This window comes from Trichosurus vulpecula, chromosome 2, assembly GCF_011100635.1.
Source record: "Trichosurus vulpecula isolate mTriVul1 chromosome 2, mTriVul1.pri, whole genome shotgun sequence".
Lineage (NCBI taxonomy): Eukaryota > Metazoa > Chordata > Mammalia > Diprotodontia > Phalangeridae > Trichosurus > Trichosurus vulpecula.
In genome coordinates, this window is record NC_050574.1 from 184,177,869 (window position 1) to 184,199,665 (window position 21,797).

General features: G+C 40.2%; 1 protein-coding gene across 2 annotated transcripts in view; it reads right to left on the minus strand.

The window, feature by feature from the left end:
- SPATA13 (spermatogenesis associated 13) overlaps positions 1 to 19,976 on the minus strand; it is a 130,491-nt gene extending 110,515 nt beyond the window's left edge. For both annotated transcript variants that reach the window (XM_036747123.1, XM_036747124.1), the window contains exon 1: positions 19,906 to 19,976. The gene's annotated coding sequence lies outside the window, so the exon portion shown is untranslated. The remainder of the gene's footprint in view (positions 1 to 19,905) is intronic.
- Between the last annotated feature and the right edge of the window lie 1,821 nt (positions 19,977 to 21,797).

Genomic DNA, 21,797 nt, shown 5'->3' on the forward strand with positions numbered 1-21,797 from the left:
GACACATTCAGACTTGCACCATAGAAAAATGGCTTTTGCAAATGAGTAAAGGATGGATTAAAGTGGAGAGGCAGTTGAGACAGGGAGACCAGCAGGCTATTTCAACGGTCCAGGCATTAAGTGGTTAGAGTGTAATCTGAATCTGTGGGAGTAGGAAGAAGGAGACGTACAGAAGAGATGATGTGAAGGCAGGAAAGGTAAAACTTGGTAAAAAAAAAAATAATCTCTCTGGGGCAGAGACTATAGTCCCTGTCTTTGTATCTTCAACTTTACTGTTGTTCAGTTATGTCCAACACTTCAAGACTCCATTTAGGGTTTTCTTGGCAAAGATACTAGAATGGTTTGTCATTTCCTTCTCCTGCTCATTTTATATATGAGGGAACTGAGGCAAACAGGTCAAGTGACTTGTCTAGGGAGACACAGCTAGTAAGTGTCTGAGGCCAGATCTGAACTCAGGAAAATAAGCCTTCCTGACTAGAGACCCAGCACTCTATCTACGGTGCCATCTAGCTGCCCAATAATAGCTAGCCTTTACATAGTACTTTAAGGCTTGCAAATATTACCTCCTATTAGCCTCCCAACAACACTGGGAGGTAGGTATTATTATTCCTATTTTAAAGATGAGGAAGCTGAAGCAGCCAAAGGTTAAATGATTTGCCCAGGGTCACACAACTAGTAAGTATCTTAGACAGGATTTCCTGACTCCAAGTCCAGTGCTCTATTTACTGAACCACTAAATGCCTGCCAGCAGTCAATCTTTGTTGATTCGCTGTAAGTGAAGAATAATGAGGCAAACTGTTAAATTTGCCTATCTTAGATAAGAAAGGGTTGTCCTTGTTTGTCCTTTGTTCAGAAGAGGACCAATAACTTCAGGAAGGTGATGCCATAACTTTCAAGTCAACTGGATTTCAGTGAGCGAGGGCTGTGCAAAGTCACCAGCCTTGCTTTCTCCTCTGGAGCCCTCTGGGTCCAGTGGCAAGACACAGATCAGGGCCATTGGAGATCAGCCAGCAGTATCTTCATAATTAAACTTTAAGGGCTAAGTCCATATCTTCTCTCTTTCGTATTCTCAATAGCACCTATTATAGTAATTACTTTAAAAAAAAGATTAATCCTCATGTTATGAAGAAATAAAGAAAAAATTATTAATAATGCCAAGCACTGTGAAAAGTGCTGGGTATACGATACAAAAATGACACAATCTCTCATCTCAGTAAGTTTACATGCTAATGGGGGAGATAACACAGAGGAGAGTGGTAATCAGGGAAAGGAGTTAAGGTTTGGGAAGTAACAAAGATGGTGGATGAGAAAAAAGGGCTGTCATAAAGTCTCTTTCCAGAGAAAATGTTGATTTGATAACTGTTCTCAGGGCAAGAGGTACAGGGGGATACAGTGGGATTCTGTTATATGGCTGCTGCCCCTCCCCTACCCTAATATATGGCTTTTCTCAAAAGGAACAGAGATAGGGAATACTTAGCTTTCATGTTAAAGAGATGAGAATAATTAAATGCAAGGAGCATGCTGGTGTATATTCCCAGATGGGGAAACTATTAGCATAGATAATATAATAAGATCTCATAGGATTTAAAGGTGGAAGGGTCATTAAGGATTATCTAATCAACCTTCCCCATTTTACACAAGAAGAAACTGATGCCTGGAGGAGGGTCACAAAAGGAGACAATAAGAAGAAAAGTTGAGATTTAAACTCAGGTCCTTTGGTTTCCAATTCAGTGTTCTTTCAGGGAACCTCCAGGGTCTAGGGCAGCAGTTCTCAAGATTGTTGTTTTCCCTTTAGCCTCTTAAAAATTATTGAGAACTTCCCCCAGGAGCTCTTCTTTATGTGGGATAGATAGATTGGTAGATCGATACAGGTATTTATCATATTAGAAAATGAAACTCATAAATTATTTTAAAAATATTTATTAATTCATGTAAAATAGCAATAATAAAACCACTACATTTTAACATAAATAACATTTAAAAATGAAAAACTGCTATCTTTTCCAAAAGAAAAAAAATTTAGTGAGAAGAATGACATCATTTTACATATTTTTGCAAACCTCTTTCACGTCTGGCTTAATAGAAGACAGATGGATTCTAGTATCTGCTTCTGCATTCAAACTGTTGCAATATGTTGTTTTGATTGAAATATATGAAGAAAATCTGGTCTCACACAGATATGTAGTGGGAAGGAAAAGTATTTTAATAGGCGAATAAGATCGTAGTATTATTATGAAAATAGTTTTGACCCAGAGGACCCCTTGGAAGAGCTTACAATTGTGTCCCCCCCCTCTCCGCCCAGACCATTCCCCTCTCCCTCCATCCCCCAACACACTCTGAAAATTCCTGGTCTCCTGCAGTGAAGTGTCTGTGTACCTTGCCATAAGTAGAGGCACTCTGAAATGTAGCTCTTATACTTTGCTCCTATGACTTTTGGCAATGAAGATTAGCTAAGCACTCTAAAAATAGAAGCCTTCTAATATTTGTCACTTAACTCCTTTCACCAACCAAAGGATTTAGGGGTTTCTTCTAGGGAAACACCATGGGACAGTATAAAGAACACTGGATTTGGAGTGGCTTCGTGTCCCAGCTGCCACTAGCTGAATGGCTTATATCAATCCTGCCATCTCTCTAAGCATCAGTTTCTTCATCTACGAAAGGAGGATATATTTGTACTATCACAAAGGGTTATTGGAAGAAAAGGGCTTTCTCTGTAAGTCTTAAAGAACCATGGAAATGTGTGCTGGTGCTCTCTCTAGAGAACTCTATAAAAGGATTTGTTCTATGAAGTTTGGATTCAGTCAAAGGGCCCCCCACTGGAGGATCTAGAGGGCCATATGTGGCCTCGAGGCTTCAGGTTCCCCACTCCTGCTCTAGACTATACTCCTATGACTGGGGCTAAGCCCCTATGTCCACTCCTCTACGCCTTTCTTTGGCAGTGACTCACCTGATCATAACACTCTCAGGCCACAGTTAAAGTCAATCATTATTTTATTATAGTGTTGGACATGCCAGCTACCTACATTCATAAATTCCAGGTCATTAGGTCAGTTACAAAGCTTTTTGCCTATTTCTGTTGGCAACATTTTAGAATCAAAGAATTTTTGAGTTGGAAAAGACTTTGGAAATCATTTATTCTGATCCTCTCATTTTACAGGTGAGAAAATAGATCTAGAGAAGAACTTAAGGGTCTTTGACAAGTCATTTTATCTCAACTTAAGCCTTACTTTCTCATCTATAAAATGAAGATAATAGTACTTGCGTTACCTACCTCACAGATACTGCAAGGAAATACACTGTAAACCTTAAAGCAGTATATAACTATTTGGGGTGAAACAGGGACTGGATTTATAATTTAGTATTGAGAGCTCCGGGTGAGAAACTTTCTCTACTGATGCAGGCAGGTAGAGATCCAAAGAAGAGGGTGGGGGAAAGTGTTCGGGGAGAGGAGGGGGGGAAACAACCACCCTGCATTCTTCCCATTCTCCGGAATTTAGGTAATAGGACTCCCGGTCAGTCTGTAAACAATATTCATTAACTGTAAGAAGTGACTTGAGCTAGCATAAAAATAAATAGAATTCTCAGGGTCCCCTGGGAGGGAAGAAGTACAGGTTAATGGATAGAGACTTGGCCTCAAAGCTAATAAGCCCTGACTGGGTTTAAGTCCCACTGATAACATATATTGTCTGTATCAATCTAGGCAAATGACTTAATCTTCCAATGTTTTAGGGAACTCTCTACATCTATAATTTGAAGAGAAATTACGGATCTACATTGGTAGAATTTCCTCATCCAGGAGTTTGTCATGTATCAGTTAAATCATAGTCCCCACCCTTATGGTTTTCTGAAATGAAACCAGATGTGGCTTTTTAGGTTCAGTTTGGACTAGGGATTGCAGTTTAAATAAGCTAATGAATCAGACGAAGTTTCAATAGCAAAGGATGTGACATGGAGTTGTGATGTTAATGGGATAATAAGATCTCCTCCGACCATTAACAGGCCTCACATGGAGCCCATTGGAGGAGGGACTTGCCTAAGGAGGAGCTTACTTAGGGAAGGCTTGCTTGTAGGAAGGCTTTCACAACTTTTGGTATGAAAGCTAATTAGGCACTAAGTCATGAGGGTTGTGATGCCTTCTGGCTCTGAGCCTATCAGCCAAAAGTGTATATATACTCTGAGGTGAGGTTTTGCTTTGGGGGTTTGCTTATGAGAAGGACCTTGTGATTTCCTGGTCTAGACTCTCAGTAGCCGTATGTTCAGACCCCCAACTGCTCAAATGTAATCCAGTGGTGTATGTAAAGTATACAGCAATATTGCTTTGGTTCAGGCAGTTAAGAACTCTGTCTGTTGGTCTTTGTGCTAATTTCTCTGCTTGTATTTTCTCTGACGTTCAGGGTGATGACTTTTCCCCTGAACTAGTTAATGTAATTAAAAGTAGGATTGCTAACTCCTCTTTGAGCAGTCTTTCCTAGAAAAGCAGATTAAAGAACCTTTGCTAGCAGGCCGCCCTGAGAATGCTAGGGTGCTTGCTGTTACAGGCACATGCAAGAGAAGCAAAAAATTTAAATCTGGAAGAGAATTTAAATGTAATTTACTCCAGTGTCTTCATTTCACAGATGGAGGAACTGAGGCCTAGAAAGACTTACATAAGTTGACCTAAATTGTTCAGTTTGTGGCTAAGCCAGAATGAGAACATGAGTCTATCATTCTCATGCTCTTTCCACAGGTTTTTATTAGAACATTCTGGCATTCCCTGGGTTGTCTGTGATGCAATTTGTATTCTGAACAGAGTATAAGCTAATATAACAGGAGTATAATATAACAGGGGAAAAGGGACAAAAGCCTGAAGTTATAAACTATGCAATTCATTCAGCAATCATTTTACTAAACATATTATGGAAGAAAACAAGTATTTATTAAGTGCCTATTACCTATCACATACTGTGTGACTGTGAGAGGTGGGAAAAGAAGAAGCATTTATAAAGCACCTACTATGTGCCAGACACCGCAATAAGCACTTTTAACAAATATTATCTCATTTGATCTTCACAACAATCCTTCAAAGTAGTTGGTATTATTAACCCCTTTACAGTTGGGGAAAACTGAGGCAGGCAGCAATTAAGTGATTTGCCCAAAATCATGAGACTAGATTTGAACTCAAGTCTTCCTGAATCCAGACTCGGTGCTCTATCAACCAGCTCTCTCTATATTTAAGTTACTACCTACTTTGTTTAAGCACTATACTTGTAAAGAAGGAAATAAAACAGTGCCTGCCCTCAGAGAGTATACATTCCACTGAGAGAAACACAGGTAAGTACCCCTATGGGGATAGTATTTGAACCAGTGATTTTATAGGTAGACGGAGCACCCAGTGAGGAAACTTCCTCTCCCGATGCAGGTCAGCATAGTCTTTGCAACTATCAGTCTTAGAGAATTGTCCAGAACACTGAAAGGGGAAGTGATTTTCCCAGGGTTACAAAGCCAGTTTGTGTCAGTCAACAAGCACTTCTGTTGTTGTTGTTGAATTGTGTCTGTCTCTTTGTGACCCCATTTGGGGTTTTCTTGGCAGAGATACCAGAGCCGTTTGCCATGTCCTTCTCCAGCTCATTTTACAGATGAGGAAACTGAGGCAGACAGGGTTAAGTGACTTGCCCAGGGTCAGTGTCTGAGGCCGAATTTGAACTCAGGGCTTCCTGATTCTGGGTCTGGTGCATTATCCACTGGGCCATCAGTGCTTATGATGTGCCAGGCACTGCGTTAAGTGAAAGAGGAAACCAATCTCTGCTCTCAAAGGAGCTCAGTCTTACAGTGGGGAGACATTCAAACCGCTAAGTAGATGAAGATATAAATAGGGGAAATCGGAAGGAATCTCAGAGGGAAAGCACACAACAGAAATACAAAGGAATGGGGAGAGGGAGTGGGAGGGATGGAGGCACTAGTAACCGAGATAAGGAAAAGAGATGATGGGAAAGTGGGAAGCTGTGAGGTGGAAGAATCAGCACAACAGGTCTGCTTTTAAGAAGAAAATGTGTAGAGGAGATGAACATTTTATCCCGAGGCAAAAAAAAAAAAACAACCAGCTTTTAATTCCCCATCCAGGAGGCCCAGCTGCACAATGCCAGAGGCAGAAAAGGAGTAGGGAAAGATGGAATATCCCAGGGACTTCAAAAGAGATCCCTGAGTATTAATGGGATTAGGAACTGGGGTGACATTACTCCTAGGGCTGACCTAATTGCCAAAAGAGAGCTTGGAAAGGATTTGTCTCACTGCATGTTTGTCTGGGCTGCTGAATGACTGAAGGAGAGCAGAGTGGTGGTAGGATTTGTTCTCCTGACCCAAGTTGGCTCGGGGGGAGGGGACCTCATTGTTTCTTCCAGGTTGAGGATCTGCTTCAGAGTTTTTGCTAGTGAAACACCAAGATGCGTGGCGATAGGTTAGCACAATGCCTGGGCGCACAAGACAACGCATGCTGATGGACTGACACAGACCATTTAAATGAGTCAGGTATTACTCTCTGATGAAGCTATCACACACAAACTTGTACATGTACACACAGACACATGCGCATATGTGTGAGTATGTGAGCATATCTGTATCCTACATGGATGTTAGTCAGTCATGTACTGAAGATTGGATCTTGGTGCTACTTTCTTGAAAAGTTCATGACTCATTCCAGGAATGGCTGCAAATGGGCCTGGAAGACTAAGGAAGACCTGAGTTCAAATCTAATCTCATACTTACTAGTAATGTGACCCTGGGCAAGTCACTTAACCTCCGTTTGCATCAGTTTCCTTATCCGTAAAATGGGGATAATAATAGCATCTACCGTTCAGGGTTGGCCAGAGGATCTAATGAGATAATAATGGTCAAAAGTGCTCAGCACAGCTCCCTGCACATATAAACGCTAGCCTTTATTATCCAGGCTCAGACACACACTAGCTGTGTGACCCTGAGCAAGTCACCTAACCTGTCTGCCTCAGTTTCCTCAACTGTAAAATGGGGATCATAATAATACCCAGGCAGCCAGATGATACAATGGATAGAGTTCTGGACCTAGAGTCAGGAAGACCTGAGTTCAAATCCAGCCCCAGACACTTATACTGACTGTGTGACCCTAGGCAAATCACTTAATCCTGTTTGCCTCAGTTTCCTCATCTGTAAAATGAGCTGGAGAAGGAAATGGATAACTACTCCAGGATCCTTGCCAAAAAAAAAAAAAAGCAAAATAAAACCCAAAATGAAGTCACGAAGAATTGAATATGACTGAAATGACTAAACAACAACTCCAATGAGGGAAACCCTACCACCTCATGAGGCAGCCCTTCCATTTTTGAGTAAGTCTAATTGTTAGAAAGTTTTTCCTTTATATCATGCCTAAATGCCTTATATCAATCATCTACCATATAAAAACATAAAATCTCCTATTCATATGCCTTTATTTCTAATAGTAATAATGACTCACAAATATATAGCTATTTCAGGTTTTGTAAAGCACTTCACATGCATTATTTGTTATCCAAAACAATCCTTTGAGGTAGGTGGTTATGACCATCACCATTTTATTTGTTTGTTTTGGGGGGGAGGGGGCAGGGCAATTGGGGTTAAATGACTTGCCCAAGGTCACACAGCTAGTACATGTGTCATATGTCTGAGGCCAGATTTGAACTCAGGTCCTCCTGACTCCAGGGCCGGTGCTCTACTCACTGTGCCACCTAGCTGCCCTGACCAGCACCATTTTAAAGAGGCTCAGAAGGATAAGTCATTTGCCCAAGGCCACACAGTGAGTGAGTGCCTGAGATGGGATACAAACCTAGGACTTTCTGACCACAAATCCAAAGCTCTATCCACTGATAATAAAAAATTTAATTCTCTGCCCCATACTGCCACATTGTGGGAAGGAGGAAAGAAGACTGTCAGAAAGCTGAAAACAGACCCTACCCTACATTCTTTCCTTATACTTCCTTGATCTCTCAGATTGTGTTTCCCTCTTTTATCTAACCTGATCTGAAGTCACTTTGTTCCTCTATACCACAATTTCCTCATCAGATGACTAGGTCAAACTAGAAGATATCCAAGGTCTCTTCTGGGGGAAAAAAATCCCAACATTTTATCAGCTTCAGATAAAAAGCTGGATCCTTTTTAGGACTCTGCCAGGAAACAATGATTTTAGATCAAAGTCAAACGTGGTTCATTACTGACTGTTTCAGGCTGAATCAGATTTTAATGCCAATATTCACATTGGTGAGCTGCTGTCATTCCTATTTATGGGTGCATTTTGTGTCAGATTTTATTCATCTCCCTGCTGGGATTATTGAATTACAAGACTATTGTGCCTTGTCAAGTCATCAAAATTAATTGAACTACTGAGAACCAAACCCTCTCCCTTCCCCTCCTCAACGCCCCCCGCTGCTGCCACAAACAGTGGCTTCTATTTTTTAAGAATTGTTTGGGAAGCAAATTTATAGTGAAAGGAAAGGTTAAGTATGACCTAAAACCAGAATAACCCAAAGAGATGCCAAGAAACACACTTCATTCTTTGTACATTCTTCTACATAATGCAGCTTCCTCTCAAGATCCTCCCTTCCTAACTACTTAAATTCTGCTGTTGCTGCCATATGGTACATATGCTGCATTTCTTCTCTCCCCTTGTCCATTCCCTACCCCTTCCATCCCCATGGAAAAGCAATAAAAAGGGGAAAAGAGTGTAATGGCCTTATTAACTCTAATTCTCATAGAAAGGATGGATGGTCTTACTCCACACTTACACATTTCATTAAAAAAAATTACACAGCCATTAACCGATCATATACCTCACTCCCAATCCCCCAATCAAGCACTAGAAAGAGATGTCATGTCTGGGTAAACCAACTCTATCGATTCAAGAGCAAGAAAAATACTCTGTGAACCAATCTTCCAAAATACAAATTTTAGGATTTGGAGCATAAAATAGTTCCTGAGATTATAGCATATGATGAGACTTTTATTGGAGCACAAAACTTCTATCTGGGGTTTTTCCTTCCCTGGCTGCTCTGAACATACCAAAAGCAATAGCCAACCTAGAACCAGAATCCAGGAGCTAAAAACTATCCAGGATTTTAATATTCCAGGAGTTTGCAGGTTCCTAAGGTCCCACAGAATTTTGTCTTAGGACTCTTAACTTCCCAATAGTTTTCATGTGCCAGTATGTCTTTGTTTCTACTACTATCTCCCACATAGTGATTCATTCTAACTATTTACCAAAGGCTCTTAGTATATAAAAAAAGGCTACTGATATCAGTAAAGGGATATTGTACCAGTATTAATTCACTGTTCCAAAACTAACTTTTAAAGCAAAACAAAACCAAAAACTTCTTTAAACTCCCCTTTGATGCTAAGTCCCCATGAGGAGAGTCAAATTAAAAAATTATTAGACTACAAATAATTTCCCATTTAATTGTTGTTCTTATTGTTTCATGCATTAGATTTCTCTTCCTTACTACCTTGTGAGCTTACATTTTTTTTTCATATCTCCCAAAGCACTTAGTTTATATGGTACGCATACTGGTACAATCTCCTAGTCTTATCTAAAACTTAAATGAAAAGACTCTGTCTGCCTCTCTCCCCCTAGCCTCACTTTCTCTATTCTTCTCTTCTCTCCAACTCTTCAGTAATGCTGCTTAAAATGCCCCATTTCTATGGCTCTTCTATACCTTATGACCATCATTTCACCTTGACCTCAATGAAAAAGACTTTATCATAACTATCCCATCAATGGTCTCTTCAACCGTCTCACTATACCAATTTCTCTATAGCAGACACTGAATGTTTAAAGGCTGTTATGGTAATTAAGGTGGGACATTTTTGTTTTCACTTTTAGAATGCTAAGATAATCAAGTCTCTTTGATGAGTCTTGCCTTTCAAATGCCTTTCAAAGTGGACTTTTTGTTGTCTTTTGTTTCTTTGATTGAATCAAGAATCTTTGACCTGCTGAAGAAACAAGAAAGCCTAGTTCACATAGGTTTGAGTGGCATGGTTGTGATGCTCTCTGATCCTGAGAAGGGTACATAAGATCTGAGGTTGGCATTTTGTTTTGGGGCTCTCACTCACTGGAAAAGTGTCCTGTGATTTGACCAGGTGAGAGTCTGGGTAGCCATTGTTAAAAGCCACACACCCCCCAGCTTTGAAAACCCAGATATTGGTGCTTCTCTTTCTGGTAACTCTGTATGTGATGTCTTGATGAGACAAAGCCTGTCTGTTGATCTGTTTGTAGTTTCTGTTTGTATTTACTCTGAAGTTCAGGTTCTGGCTTTTCCCCCTGAACTAAGTGAATGGTATATGTATGTTTAATTAAAGAGAGATTGTTAACTCCTTTAAGTTGCTTTCCTTAGAAAAGCAGATCAAAGGACCTGTGCTAGCAACCTTTCTGTGTGCTCTTGTTGTTGGTCTTTCACCTCCACAGCAGCTGCTAGTAACATTGTTGTTACAAAGGCTTGCATGCAATATCTTCATCTTGTCTACCAACCAGACCCTTTCTATAAGTTACCAAACTATAAATTCCTATAAGACAAGGACTGTGTCAGCTAAGCTGAACCTTTTATTTGACCCTACTGTGTAGCACAATCCTCTGCACATAAGAGATACTTCATAAACATTGGTTGCTTGCTGATTGCTGATAATTAAATAACGCAAACTATTTTAATTAACAAAATTAAAGTTATTTAAGACATGAAAGCAATTTCCTACTGATACCCACAGTCTAACTCATCTCTTGTTTATTCTCCCTAAATCATTCTTTTAATAATTAATAGCAAGCATTTATATAGTGTGTTAAGTTTATAAAGCACTTCACTTATATTTTCTTTAATCTTTATTTACAACAACCCTATGAGGTAGGCACAATTATTATCCTTATTTTACAAATGAGAAAATTGAGTCCAACCATAGTTAAGTGACTTGCCTAAAGTCACACAGCTAGTGACTGTATAAAACAGGATTTAGACTCAGGTTAGCACTCCATCCATTGTTCCACCTAGCTTTCATTTCAGCCCATACAATTGACTGATTGGCCATCCCTTAAATCTTACAAATTTCCAAATTTTGCCAATTTTCAAATCTTTGAATTTAATTTATTCTTCCACTTTAAGGCTCCTTCTTTCTGTCTTCAGCAAAAAGTCATTAGTTACTTTAGAGAGCAGTTCATGACTCACTCGTGCCAACAAACCATTTATTATTAGGATACTGTCAAGAATACAATATAGGTAAGAAACACTGAGAGAATTGATCAATCCTGCAGAATGCTTGGGCAAAGAGGATCATCTTTCATGCATATGACAAAAAGGTAAAGGTTATTCAAGGTCCACAGGACAGGAGGAATCAGATTGGGGCAGGTTGTAACTATTTAAATCATTTGGCATGAAAAGTAGGCAGCTAGGTGGAGTTATGGGTAGAATGCTGAGCCTGCAGTCAGGAAAACCTGAGTTCAGACTCGGCCTCAGACACTTAGTAGCTGTGTGACACTTGGAAAGTCACTTAAGCCTGTTTGCCTCAGTTTCCTCATCTGTAAAATGAGCTGGAGAAAGAAATGGCAAACTACTGCAGTATGTCTGCCAAGAAAACCCCAAATGGGGTCACAGAGTCAGACACAACTGATGAAACAACAACAAATGGGCAAGTTACTTTAACATGTCTGAAGATATTAAGTAGAGCTAATGAGCTGCAGGGGACTTAGGATCGTTCTGGACCCGTGATTTTCCCGGCTTATGGAATTCCAGGTGAGGAAACTCCATCTATGTAGCTTGTCAACTGCTCTTCAATTTACAGTCTTAGAGAGCTGCCTCCTCATTCTGCAGCCCCCTCCCCGGCCCCCCACTCCCTAGGATCACAGGGTCAATATGTGTCAAAAGAAGGATGTGAACTCTGGCCATTTTAACTCCCAGGCTGACAAATCATTCCAAGTTTTTTTCTGTAGAGTCAACCCAGTCCAACCCACTAAACATTTATTAAAAGCCATGTGTCAGGTACTGTGGTAAATGTTGGGGATATAATTGACAAAAAGACTGTCCCTGCCCTCAAGGAGCTTTCAGTCTAACAGGCCTGGATACAACACAAAAAAGGAAGCAGCAAAGCAGAAGGGAGCAGGATGGGACACTATGGGGTACTTGTTGGGGCATCTAGTTCTGTGGAGTTGAAACCAGGAGGAATAGTGGATGTAAAGTGAAGAGCCCAGTATCTGCCTTCTATAAAGGAAAGTTTGGTACTCCACCCTCCAGACCTCTAATCAGAGGGCAGAGGAGGCTGAGGGAGGTGGTGTCCATCAAGGTCTTGAGTGTGCTTATCCTGGGTGGGGAATCTTGGAGTCGAAACCAGGCAGAGCAGCAGATAGAAAAGTAGATAGGAAGGTGATGCCATGACCTGCAAGTGAACTGGATTTAAGTGAGGGAGGGCTGTGCACAGTCGCCAGCCTCACTTTTTCCTCCGGAGCCATCTGGGTCCAGTGGCACGATATAGATCAGGATGACTGGAGATAGCCCTGCCTGCAGTGGAAGACCTTGGCCTTTTTAAGCTAAAGTCTTTCCCAGACTGGTAGGTAGGTAGAAGTGGAAGAGGCACTCTTCAAGGGGCAGTCAGATATTATTCAAGGTCTCTAGTCACTTTCTCCTTTGTCTAGATTTATGCTGCTATTGTTAAATCTTCCTTCTGTCTATTGACTCTTCTGTTTCCTGGCATTAGCTTAGCAAACCTGTGTTCCTTACTTTGGTGTTCAGGGTACAGGGTGCATCTGATTTTTCATTCCACTGCCCTCCATGCATTTTATGTTCCAGTCAAACCAGTCTACTTGCTGTTCTACGCATATGACAACTTGGCTGTGCAATGGATAGAGTCCTGAACCTGGAGTTGAGAAGGTTCTGAGTTCAAATCCTTCCTCAGACACTTAATAGATATGTGTGACCCTGGCCAAGTCACTTAACTTTTCACTACCTCAGTATCTTCATCTGCATAGTATCTACCCCCCAGGGTTGTCATGAGGATCACATGAGGTAACATTTATAAAGTGCTACATAACTGCTGCCCGTCATAACATGGCAGGTCAATTTCTACCTCCGTGATTTTGCACAGGCTATCATTCTCCCCTCCCCCCACCAAGTCTGATATACTGTCCCTTCTCACCTCTTCCTCTCCATGTCCCCAGCTATCTTCAAGCCTCAGCTCAGATACAAATATTTACACAAGGCTTTTTCTGATTCCCTCAGTGGTCAGAGTCCTCCACATGCCCACCCCCTGAAATCACTTCGTATTTAATTGTATATACTTTGTTTTTATTGATCTATGATGTATCCCCCAAATGGCATATAAGCTCCAAAGAGGGACTATGTTTTTGTTTAGTATCACCAGCCAGTAACACATAGTAGGTGTTTAACAAAGGCTTGTTGAATTTACTTAAATATTTCCATGGAGAAGTGTAGGGTGAATAAAGAGTATAAAGATATCCAGGAAATACGTGATCAGAAAAAGAGGAGGGGTTGTTCATGTAGTAAGAATGAGGGACAGACGGCAAGTGGCCAGCCCACATGCTGAACTAATAATTATCTTTGTTGTTATTCAGTTGTTCAGTTGTGTCCAACTCTTCATGACCCTATAGACCAAGCATGCCAATACTATCCATGGGGTTTTCTTGGCAAAGATATTGTGGCAATTTGCCCTTTCCTACTCTAGTGAATTGAGGCAGAGGTTAAGTGACTTGCCCAGGGTCTCACATGGCTAGTAAGAGTCTGAAGCCACATTTGAACTCAGGTCTTCCCAGCTCTGGGTCCAACATTTTATCCACTAAGCCACCTAGTTGCCTCCTAATCACCACATAGTTCATATTAAAACCTATCAGAAATGTGCAAGTGTATTGAGCAGATCCTCCATGGAAGTAATGTGGGAGCAGCCTCTCAGGTTGCTTGTCTGTCATTCTGGAAGAGGACCATGACATCAGGAATATGATGCCATGACTTGCAAGTGAATGACTTTAAGTGAGGCAGGGCTGTGCAGTCACCAGTCTCACTTCCTCCTCCGGAGCCATCTGGGTCCAGTGGAAAGATATAGATCAGGATGACTGAAGATGGCCTGGATGCAGTGGGAGAAATGGCCTTTTTAAGCTAAGGTCTTTCCCAGGTCTCAGTTTGCCTGAGGCAACCCCCATTCAGCAATTAAGGCTAGGTAAGAAATGAGGCTAAGAAAGGTCCTCTTTTACCCAGTCAAAAAAAAAAAATCTGATAGGGGAAGACCCTCAGGGTTTCTGGCCAAAACAGAAACAACTGCTATTTACACTTACTCTCTCAGCAGAGAGGTGGTGGAGGACAGGTACAGGATGAGGTATATGTTAAAAGACTCGGCCAATGAATAGATTTTGCTTTGCTGGACTATATTTGTTACAAGGGGAGTTTCTTTGGTTGTTTATTGGGAAATGACAGTGATGTAAAGCAAAAGCATCAGTAATACATTTTAAAAGGAAAATAGGAGAGGGCAAGGACAAAAATCATGCAGAATGAGAAGGTGTAGACAGAATTTGTGTGAGAATGGAGGGAGTACCCACATTAATAAGCCCATGGATGCAATGAAGTGTTGAAATTCTTCTGGTTGTCCCCAAAGCTTCAGAAACTTATAACTGCACTAAGACTTTGGGGACGTTACATTTAGTTCTATATCATTTTCTTTCCTTTACCTTCCCTCTGGCGAAGATACAAATATATATTTTAATAAACCAAAAGGCAGGCACAGGAGGGATGAGAAGAAATACGGGTCCTGAAAAATGCACATGCTCAACCAATACTCACTGCCTGAAAAAAGGAGAGTTAGATGTGTTGGGAGAGGCAGCATAGGATTGGGGATAGAGAGCCAACCTTGGAGTGAGGAGGACCCGGGTTCAAATCTCTTCTCCGACACATACTGGTTTCTGTGACCTTGGAGAAGCCACCTAAAGTTCTCAGTGATCCAGGAAACTAAAACTACAAGGTGTTGACCTGTTGATATTCATTGGCAATGGAAATTCCTCATGGGGAACTCCTCATACCTATATAAAGACAGGTCTGGTAAAAAATGAATATATTGGGTTCTCCAATTGGCTCCACTGGATCCCTATCAGTGTAGAAATTGTCTTTATCATGTATATTTTTCTTTTGGTGTCTCAGGGTATAGATACTTGATGGCTCCTTTTTAGATTATAAAACAAGGGTGGGCTTCCTCAAAGTTAAAATTTATGCGATAAGCATTTATTAAGTACCCACCCTGGTTCAGGCACCATATATCCAAATACAAGTAATTAAACAACTCATCCTCTTAATGAGCTTATAAATGAGAATATTGCTGAAAACACTATTGTAGAAATCAAGGGAGAGGTGGGGGGTGGGAGTGGTAATTGCCAAGTCCTTGATTATGTTGCTTTCTTACCATTGTACAAATTATTTGGCCAGAATACAGCTCAGATTTCAAATATCAACGATTTTGATTCCCACTTGAAATGAATACAGCTGGCATTCATCTTCTAGCAGGACTGGTCAGTCAGGAAGTATTTTTCAGAGGCCCACAGGGCACATGGCTTATTTATTGACTACAGAGAGATAAATATTCAGTTTAAGGTGTTTGCCAGTGCCATGGAAGATGCCTTATATAAAATCCCAAGAAAAATATTGCCCCCAAACATGACTATTCTCAGACAATATTGTACTAGTTGCACCAAACCCCAGAATATTACAAAGCTTCTTCAGCAAAATGCACAACACCACAAGACAAAATGGTCTAGCCATCCAAACTGGAACAACAAAGTGAATGAAACCTGAATATTGCACCATTAAACAATAAGCATTTACTGAGTACCTACTACGTTCCAGGTCTGGGACTGTGCTAGCTAGGCACGGGGACAGTCTATGCACAGACAGTTTTAGATTCACATACAAACTTCTCTTGTTTGGCATTCAAAACCCTTCACAATCTGGTTCTTATCTCTATTTCCAGGCTTAGCAAAGCACTTATCAAACTTTTTTTTGCCTCAGGACCCCCTGATACTCTTTATTTTCATTTATTTATTTATTTATTTTTATTGAGGACCTGCCCCTCAATGAGCTTATGTATATGTGGGGTTTGGCTATCAATGTTTGCCATAATATCCATTAATTCATTAGCTTCATTATTATGAAAATAGTTTTGACCTCATAGAGCCACTGAAAGGATGGGAACACTCTCATCTCCATGTCTTTAGAAGGTTGTTCTCTATTCCAGGAATATGGTTCCTTTTCCACCTGTTTTGAATTCCTAGCCTTCTCCAAAGCTAAGTTCAAATGCCACTTCCTACATATGATTCTCCTGAGCCCCTCTTCCCCTTCCTCCCATTACCTTGTATTTATCTTTTTATACATTCATATGCTTCCATTTTGTGCTCCCCAACAGAATATCAGCTGCAGGAGGAGAGAGATTGTTTTATTTTTCTCTTTGTCACCTCAGAGCCTAGAAAATGCCTGGAATATATCAGGTATTTACTAAAATCTTGTTCATTGACTATGGTAGAATCATGAATGAGAACTGACAGGGCAGAAAGTTTGCCTAGACTGTGAAGGGAGTAATGTACGATAAGCCTGGGGAAGTAGGTTGGAATCAAGTTGTGAAGGGCTTTAAATGCCCACCAGAGAAGCTGGTATTGGATCTTAGCGGTAAGAAGGATCCACTGGAGCTCATAAAGCAGGGCAGTGATGTGGTCAGACCTGCGCTTTAAGCATTTTGCTTGGACCTGTCTTGTGGCATTTATCACAGATTTCCTGAGTGATCTGCCAAGTAAATCTGCCAAGTGTACTTGGCCTTACCTCTCCTGTACCAGACCATAAATTCCTTGAGGGCAGCAACTGATTCTTACTCATCTTTCTGTCAAGTGAACAAGTGACTGGCACACAGTCAGCTCTCAGTAAACAGAATATCATAAGAGCTAGAGTGGGAAAGGCATTTAGAGATAATCTAATCTAAAACACCCATTTTACAAATGAGGAAACTGAGGCCTAGAGAAGTTCAATGAAATGCCTAAGATCATAGTAAGTATCAGGGCTAGGATTTCAAGTAGGTCCTCCAATTCTAAATCCAATGCTTGTTCAAGTTAAAGAGTTTGTGTTTGGGAACAATCCACTACTTATCTTGGTACCATGCTTGAAACCCCACTTTTCTACAAGGACCTTTCAGTGCCTTTTCTATGACCTCATTTTTTTCCCCACTAGTCATATGTTGATAAAGACAGCCTACAGTTAAATATAACATGAAGTAGCCTTAGAACTCAGTCACTGGACAACCACGAGCCCTGGGTACTAGAGACCTGGCTCTACCAGTGACTGAGAATGCAACTTTGGAGGGGAGATGATTCTGCATTAGCAAAATGATTATAATACATTACCCATTCCTTACTTCCTTCACCGAATCTCAAGAGATGGAGAACTTAGAGGCCAGATAGTCCTAATTGTGCCAGAATAAGAATGTCCCTTATAACACATCCCAGGAACTGGTCATTCAATTTATTTTTTAAACCTCCATTGAGGAGGATGCCACCAACTCCCAAGGAAACAGATTTCCCTTTTGAGTGGTTGTAACTGTTTAGGTAATTTTTCCTTACATCAAACCCAAATTCATATCTTTCCAACCAAACTTATTGGTCTCAGTTCTGCCCTTTGAGGCCAAGCAGAATAAATCTTCTCTCTTTTCCAAGTGACTTCTCCAAGTACTTTAAGACAGTTATCATGTCCTTCCCTTCCCCAAATCTCTCTTCTCCAGGCTAAACTATCCCTGGTTTTCTCAAGCACCCTAGTAGATTTATTTATAAGTTAAATGTCCCATCTTGGAGAAAAATAATATGAGGGTTGTTTTTGTTGTTTTTTAATAGCTTAATCATCCTTAACCCATCCTGTGGATGGCAGCACATTGCTTATAGCGTGACATTTGATTCCTCACGTATGCTGCTTTGGGGAAAATAAGTGGTTTCCTTATGAAGGGACAGAACATAGATCCCAATTTTGGCTGGAACAGCCTCTTTGCTGGGAGAGAGTGGATAAAAGTCTCTTTGTCACTATGACTCAACAGCGTTTGCACAAACTTACTCCTACATGTCTGACCTATATTAGGTTTCTCTTCAAATGAAGTGGACAGGGGGAGGAGGAGCCTCTTTTTGCTCTATACCTTCTTTATACTAGGTTGAATGTGTCCACACATGCATGAATCCATATGTGTTTAATTTATGCTTAATACACATAATTTATGTTTAATATACATGTGTATTACACACACAGACGTGAGTAATCAATAAGGCCCTCTGGCTCTAGAGTCAGTAACCAAGCCTGGAACTTGTGAGGCTAGTAATCAACCACCATTGGAAGCTCTGAGCAAACCATCGCTCAAGAACCCAATCCATGCTGTACTAGGAAGTTACATGGCCAGATAACGTCATAGTGAAAAGCAGCGGGATGTAGCAGAAAGACCACTGGCCAAGAAGCTGGGGGGGCATGCATTCTAATCCTAGCACTGCCACTAAACTAGCTAACCATGTGACCTTGGCTAAGTCACTTTTAACCTCAGTTTCCTTATCTGTAAAATCAAGGTAGTGGACAAGAGATCTTCTAGGGGGAACTTCTGGAAAAATGGAGAAAGTTACGGAGCTTTCCACTCTAAGACTTTATGATTCATTATAATTTTAATACTAATAATACTTTGATTTAGTGGCCCTCTAGCTTGCAGTTCAGTTATAGTTGGAGTACATCAGATAGTCAACAAAAAACACTGGGCCTAGGATGAGAAAGACCTGAGTTCAAACCTGGCTTCAGGTACTTATTAGCTATGTAACCTGGCTAAGTCACTTAATCTCTGTTTGCCTCAGTTTCTCATCAGAAAAATGGGGAGCACCTACCTTCCAGGGTTTTTGTGAGAATAAAATAATAATTTTAAAGTGCTTCGTATATAGTAAGCACTATATAAATGTTAGCTATTATTAATGAGAAAAATCTCATTTATTAATTTCTTTTTATGTAAACCTGTCTAACTATTAACTTTTAATTACCCAACCATTCTTGCTCTGAGGAAAAAAAAACTCCAGGTCAACTATTGTGTTCAATGAGAATCATGGTTAAACCTTCTGAATTGAAATTGACATTACTGAAGGTAAAATATTACTATATGTATTATCTTAGTAATCACATACTTAATACTGTTAACATTGATTTACTGTCCACAAAGGCCAGAGATCTCAAAAAAGCAATGTAAAAATCTTAACTTGTTTTGGCCTCTTAAAATTCCTACTCCCTTAATTTCTGTGCAAAAGTTTATTTCCTGTAAAATGGATCTCCAGGGAGTATTAACACCATGTTAATAAACTTCAATCGGGTGGGTCAGGATTACATAAATTCCACCATCTCTCCCTTCCCCCAACACCATCAAAAGAGACAGAATAGGAGTACTTCCAACAACAGCCAAAAAGTCCAGAGAAGACAATTCTAAATGACTTAAATGTTGATCATACAGTATTCTGTAACATAAACATTTACTTTGTGTTGCAGACACATTTAACAGTTTAATTCCTTCATCTCCACTTGCAAGGAACGTCTATTACCCATCTGCTCATTTGAAAAGGTTTCATAGCCTAGTCTGTTAGAAATGCAGTTATAGAACAGGTCCAATGTCAGCAACAGCAATGCCTCAATGCAATTAAAAGAACGTTCACCGTTTTCCCAAAAATACCAGACATATTAATTCTAAAGGTGGCAGTAGGCAATCCCCAGGCTAGGCAATAGCTTAGTAATAGTCAACATTTCCAAGGTGTTAAAGAAGAGCACATGAAGAGAATCACAGATTCCTCTTTAACCATGAACTTCTTAAAACAAGTATGGATTCATAAAGAGCCACACAGACAGACACACACAATACCTTTTAAGATCTTCCCACAGCCATCTATGAAATTACATTGTAGTCGGTGCGAGTTTCTTTTTCTATGTTAGGTTGTTCAGTGGGAGTGGAATCCAGAGCATGAAATTATCAGGGCTCTGAACTTTGCCCCATTGCTACAAAACACAAAAACCACCAGTGTGATTTGCAGGTGCCGACTGCTGCCTGGCATTAAGTTAATGTATAACAACAGTTATACACCAGAGAGAAGAAAAATCATTTCAGTTAAATACCCATTTAGAAAAATTAAAAAGGGCAAAAGAAGTCAGCCTCCTTTGGAACTCATCTCACAAAAATGCTTTGTCAATTTCAGTGATCTTCACTCAGCTTTCAGACTAAGGGACTTGGCTTATCATGGCTGATGCCCCAAATGGTCAATGGATTAAGAACAAAGTAACACACCTTTGGCTGAGGGACCAACTTACTTGAGTCTTTTACAAGATGGGGGAAAAAAGGTAATTTGGTAGTTCTAAGGGAATTTGTTGTTGTTTAGTCATTTCCAATTGTGTTTGACTCTTCGTGACTCCATTTGGGTTTTTCATGGCAAAGATACTAGAGTGGTTTGCCATTTCCTTCTCCATCTCATTCTACAGAGGAGGAAACAGAGGCAAACCGGTGAAGTGACTTGCTCAGGGTCACCCAGCTAATAAGTGTCTGAGGCCACATTTGAACTCAAGTCTTCCTGACTCTGGACCCTGTGAGAACACCAGAAGGATTATTATATTATATATAAAGAGTATTATTTATGGAGAATTTCAGTAATGAAAAGAGCTTTAATGGCTTTAAACTACATTAAGACTTCTGCAACACCCTGTATTGCTTTCTCATATTGTCACTTAAGCAACATGGATACTAAATATTTGTTTATTCAGGTTGACTAAAGAATAATGAAAGCCATGGTGCTTGTGTACTTGATTTATGATAATGTTTATTTAGTAATTAATACTTTATTTATCCTTCATAGGAATTCCTACTAAAGTCCCTGGAGAGGAAGTCACTACACCTATCCTTAATTTAAGGTTACTGAAGCTGCTGAAGAGAGGCAGCACAGATTTTGGATGAAGTCTTGGATCTGGAGTCAGGACCAGGAGTCTGGGTTTGAATCCTACCTGAGATGTTTACACAGAGAAAATAACCTAATCTCTATTTTTCTTCATATGTAAAATGGAGATAGCCACAACATTGACTTCACAGGGCTGTGGTGCAGATTAAGCAATAGTAATAGTATTTATGTAGCACACAAAGGTTTGCAAAGCTCTGTACTTAATGTTATCTCATTTGACCCTCCCAACAATCCTGTTAGGAAGGTACCATTATTATCCCTATTTTTCAGATAAGGAAATGGAGGCTTTGAGGTTAAGGGACTTATCAAAGGTCACACAGTTAGTAATTGTCTGAGGTGGGATTCAAACTCAGGTCTTCCTGACTCCAAGTTCCTCCTTCTACCCCCAGCAACGTCTAGCTGCATCTGGTGTAAGCTAATTATGTAAAACACTTTGCAAACCTTAGAGCCCTACATAAATGTAAATCATTATAGAAAGGATGGGACCTATGACAAACTTGGGACTAAAATTTCCTCCACATTTAATAAAAGAAAGGACACCTATGTCATCTCTACCAATGCTTTAGCCACACTGGAGCAGACTGGTGAGCCCACCTTTACTAATTTTCATCAATTTTTGCATGTGAGGAATGACATAAAATGATGCCAGTTTTCTCTGGCTCTCCCTTATAAACCTTGACATTTTAAAAATCTTTTTTTTTTTTTAAATCACACTCCCATGTTTGGAAAACTGAGATATTTTCATTTCTTGCCATTTTGCCACTGCAAGGCCTTGCCAGGTATCATTTTGCAGTTCCAACTTCCTTTGGCT